Raw genomic sequence first — 4,846 nt, 5'->3', positions numbered from 1 at the left:
GTGAGTGGAAGCTCGAACCAAAGCCTTCATTTATCAACAACCCAGTGACGTGCGGTCAGGAGAGACGGTGCCTCACTTGTAATCCTGACAAGTGAGAATAGCTAAGAGAAGTAAATAAATAATTACAATAATAAGAGGAAATTGATGTGTTCACTTGAATTTACTTTAAATGTGTTTTAAATTGACAATATTAACATTTCACGGTCGAAAGCGCAAAGCTGACTCGTCGCCTCTTCCAATACCTGGAAGAAGTGCGGAGTGAGACAGTGCAGTGCTGAGCCTCACCTCTGGTGGCGCTGTGTCACACCCGTGAATGAAGCAGTTGGCAAAACCCAGAGCCAACTGACCATCCTCACCACGAGACCGCAGACGGGAGGTCGTTCCTGCCAACAGTTTTGTCATCTTTTGCTAATTTGGCCATAAAAATATGTAAAGACAACACAATAAACGAACAAGAACATCCCCACCTACCTTTCCATCAGACCTTTGTGTCTTCACAACAAAAATCTTAAATTATATCCGTCTCTGTCTCAGCTGCCATTCCTGAGCCTTTCCTCCCCACTCTTACCCCGTGCTTGATCTGGCCAGGAAACTGTTAATAAGTTAGATTAAATGCAACCAGATAGTTTTATTTTAAATACATTTTTACTGTTTTATCTAAATATGACTATTTTTAATGGATTGAAATAGACTCTCTTCCTATTGGACTGAAACACTAAATGATGGGAGGAAAGTTGATAAATGTAGTTTTTTATTTTTTATTTTTTGCAGATTGTCTCAAAATGATGTTTTGTTGAACTTTAACTGAGTCCTTTTCGCTTGTAAATATCCTTTTATTTCAAAGTAGAAACAAGTGTGTGTGATTGGTCAGACACGAGAAATGAAACTTGAACCTGTCTAGATTGAAGTGAAGCTGAGTGACGGCCGTCCTTCACACGTGCCGAAGGTCTCAGCAGGTTGGAGTGAGCCACATGGGGGCGGTGTCCTCTAATGCTGTCTGCAGGCTCTCTTCCTCGGCTCCTTACTGTCTCACAGGAAAAATGTCAGTAAAAGCACGCTCAGAATAACAAACAAACAAGAAGAAAAACAACCAATCTAGTGTGTTTCCCAAATCTCTGCATTCTTCTTCTGTGTTCCACCTGAGTCACGGTGACTGTTCTGACAAATCATCAACAAGAAAGGTCAGTTGAGCAGCTAATTTGAAGCAGCGGTAAGGTCCTCCCACGGCGGCGCCTTCCAGGCATTCCTGTCACACTTTGATGCCTCCAGTTTCCAGCGTGGAGCGACTCTTCTCTTTCGGTTGGATTGGCGGTCTGGACGCGGCTGTTGACGATGAGCAACGATGACTTGCCTGTAATAAAATCCAAATATTTTGATAATGGGCAGGAGGAAATGGACAGGTGCTGTGTTTGTTTAGGCGACAGAGCTGCTCTCTTCCTGACAGGTGCTCTGCAGACCGGGCAGCGAGGGAAACTCCGCTCACCAACGGATGCGAGCGCCTTTTGAGGACTCTGTTGACATAACATAATCCCATCACTTTTTTTTTTTGAGACTCTGTGGTTGTGGTTAAAGTACCTGACTCTGCCTTGGAGATGATTCACTAATGTAGCAGAAAGCAGGTCGTTTTGCATGGGTCAGAACTGATTGCTGTGTTTAGAGAACAAATGTATGTGTGTGTGTGTGTGAGACTTCCTTTTAATAACATACCATAACATTTGGTCATCTGAAGTGCCTCCAGGACTCATCCGACTATCCGGTCTTGTGGGAGAGTTTGGTGCTTTCCAGCCACTAATGTTGGATCAGTCACTGGTTCCTGATTAACCAGAGCTGCTCCCATGTTTCCCCTCCTACCGGCTTCTACGCACTGCAAAAACACAAAAGTCTTACCAGGTATTTTTGGTCTAGTTTCTAGTGCAAATATATTGGAAAACTTGAAATAAATCAAAACTAACTTACAAATAACTTTTGAGCTAGACATACAAGTTTATTTTAAGTCAATATTTCTTCAGTATGGATGAAAACGTACTTGTTCCATTGGCAGACTATTTCACTTATAACATGGGAAAACATCTTGTAAATTATGTGGCAATGGAGCAAATACTTTTTCATCAATATTTAAAAATGATTGACTCCTATATCCTGCTGAAAAGTTACTTTTAAGTTAGTTTGGTCTTATTTCAAGTGTACTAAGATCCTTGCACTGGAAACTAAACCAAAATTACTTGGTACGATTCTGTGTGTTTTTTATGCAGTGCTCACATGACAGATGTTGTTCAGGAGCTGACCGGCCTGCCGGCTCCCGGCTTCTTACCAGCCGTTGTCCCGGTGCGCGGTGACGCAGGTATTGCACAACATTTTCCCCGGTTATGACTGCCGTGACATCACCGGCTTATCTCCATGTTCACCATCTCCCAGTGCCCCCCTCCACCTCCCTTCACCCACCTGACGTGTGACACCAACGATCGCACTGTTTTGTGTAAACACAGCAAATATATCAAAAATGAACACACACACACACACACACACACACACCATCACCACTGCCTCGGGTCCCGACGTAACCAAGGCCGCACCTGTCGCACGTGACGTCACAGATGAGTCAGGTGAACGTATGCATGCGTGTGTGAGCGGGTCGCTGCCGGCTGTGGGATGTTTTCATAATCAGCACACCTTGGTCACAAGGTAAACTTTCCACTGTGTCAGAGAAATGGTCTCCCCTTCACACTTGAGCAGTCTGATAAAGGCAAACTCCTTCCAGATGGGACTGACCACAGGGGCCGGTCAGGCCTGGCTCCTTCCTGTTCGTACATCTTTGCAATGTCGTTTCTGTGAAAATTTTGGCGTACTTTTTCCCATTTCATTGTCTTCATTTTTCATTTTCAAGTTTATTTGTGTTTCACATTTTGGCAACGAGGCAGTTCAAAGTGCTTCCCCGTCATACAAACACCAAAGTCATCAATTGTGAGACCAGCGATAAATATTACATTTTGTCGAATGCCATCATCAGAATCATCAATACACATCAAATATGTTGATCAGTGTTGCAACAATGTTTACTGCTAATCCAAGACAACTTGAAACAGCTGGGGGTTTTAACTTGATTTAAAGGAACTCGGCATTTTGGCTGTTTTGCACTTCTCTGGAAGTTTGTTCCAGATTTTTGGTGCATAGAAGCTGAATGAATAGAAGCTGAATGCTGCTTCTCCATGTTTGGTTCTGATTCTGGGGATGCAGAGCAGAACCAGAACCAAAGACAAAGTAGGTTTTGCATCTGTGTTTTATGGAAAATTACGCTTGGCAAGAAATGTTGCTATATCTCTACAATTAGAGACTGTCCGGTATTTGTCGCTTATCTGAGGGATCGTGTACATCTACGGTTCTTTATAAAAGAACTACTGTAACATAAGACTGTCAAGTAGCTAAAAACTCCTGGATGGAAATTGCGACTTTGTTGTTCTGAGTTTGTCTGTCTTGGTAAAAGCAAAACAGAGGAGGTTGATGGGCATGATGGGTTTCCCCCAGGTGGTCTGCGCCAGAGTATGACTGGTGTGTATGAACACAAACGGTCCGCAACCATGACATGACTGTGGAAACCTTTACACTCCAGTAAAGATTACTGTTAGATCAGCTCAAGTGGTTGGAGAGAGGACATCTCTGGCTACAATAACCTCGCTGATGGACAATGTCTCTCACCCCTTGCATCAAACTGTTGCTAAACTCAAAAGCTCCTTCAGTTGGTTGACAAAACTTACTTTTATTTAGGTGATTTCACTGTGAAGTTGTCATAGGATGCTGCACAAAGGATGCAAACTAAACTTGACATTTTATCTTAAACCTTTAGATGAGGGAAAAAAAGACAGCAATGGGAATCAGCCGTTCACCATGACGACCAGCAGTTTTCAGCAAACACTTTATTCAAGATAAGTAAAAAGTGTCTTTTACTTTTTACTTCATTAGTATATGAAGTTCATATACTAAGTATGTGTCTAATCATTAGTAACCATGGAGAAAATGTCCTACCATCATGTAGCCTACCATGTACAAAAAAACTGGTTAGCATCTAATCTTCTATGACATAATGGAGTGAACTCAGTCAAAGTCAGCGATCTGATCAAACCAAATGTCAGAAGGGTGAAAGTGTTGGTCGGTTACTAAACTAGCTATAAGACCCCGACAGATTAGCTCAGCTGGAACAAGAAGCAGCCATGACTACACTGACAAAAACAACTTGACAAAACAATCACGGTTCTCCCGTCCCTCACTTCCGACATCCATCTTAGCGTCTCAACATGATTCACTGACATAGTTGCAAAGGGTCTATAACCATCACTGCTCCAGATGAGCTCCATAAGTCTTTACGTCCCTGCTGGTATTGACGCAGTGTTTTTATTTCTTTCAGATACTCTGCCATGTTTTTATGAACAACTTTAAAATGATCCTACTCAGTCGCACGTCTCCTTTTAAACAGAATATCCTTTATTGCACATTGTTATTTCTTCCATCCTATTTCCTAACATCACTAGAGGATGTCTTGCAGTGGGGAAGTTGTGGGTTTGATTCTTCCTCCATGCCATGTGTTGATGTTCCTCTTGGCAAGGCGCTTACCGTAACCTCAAGCTGCTTCTCTGTACATTGGTGTGTGGAGGTTTGTTAGTGTGACTGTGTGGATGTAACGTTAGTGCCAGTCCATTTACTCTTTAAACTTAAAAAAAAAAAAAACATGCATTCAGTAGATTGAAATTAGTGCTTCTAATATGACGACTTAATAAAACATGAATACTTCAGCAAGGTGTTGCTGCATGTGTGGAATATTTTATTCTGTGGCGTCACCTTTACCCAGTTCCTT

The 4,846-nt window shown here is 42.3% G+C and overlaps 1 long non-coding RNA gene across 3 annotated transcripts in view; it reads left to right on the top strand.

The window, feature by feature from the left end:
- LOC103151379 (uncharacterized) overlaps window positions 1–4,846 on the top strand; it is a 28,476-nt gene that overhangs the window by 156 nt on the left and 23,474 nt on the right. Inside the window, exons 2-3 of one of the 3 annotated variants that reach the window (XR_001664654.1) lie at window positions 1,730–1,890; window positions 2,253–2,341. The exons of 1 other annotated variant lie outside the window; for it this stretch is intronic. This is a non-coding gene — a long non-coding RNA (uncharacterized LOC103151379). Of the gene's footprint in view, window positions 1–1,145; window positions 1,891–2,252; window positions 2,342–4,846 lie in introns of those variants that run through there. One more of the 3 variants, XR_001664653.1, reaches the window with a different exon arrangement.

This window comes from Poecilia formosa, unplaced genomic scaffold (assembly GCF_000485575.1).
Source record: "Poecilia formosa unplaced genomic scaffold, Poecilia_formosa-5.1.2 Scaffold280, whole genome shotgun sequence".
Taxonomy (NCBI): Eukaryota; Metazoa; Chordata; class Actinopteri; order Cyprinodontiformes; family Poeciliidae; genus Poecilia; species Poecilia formosa.
The sequence above is the reverse complement of the archived record's forward strand: the minus strand, read 5'-3'. Positions and strand labels throughout refer to the sequence as shown.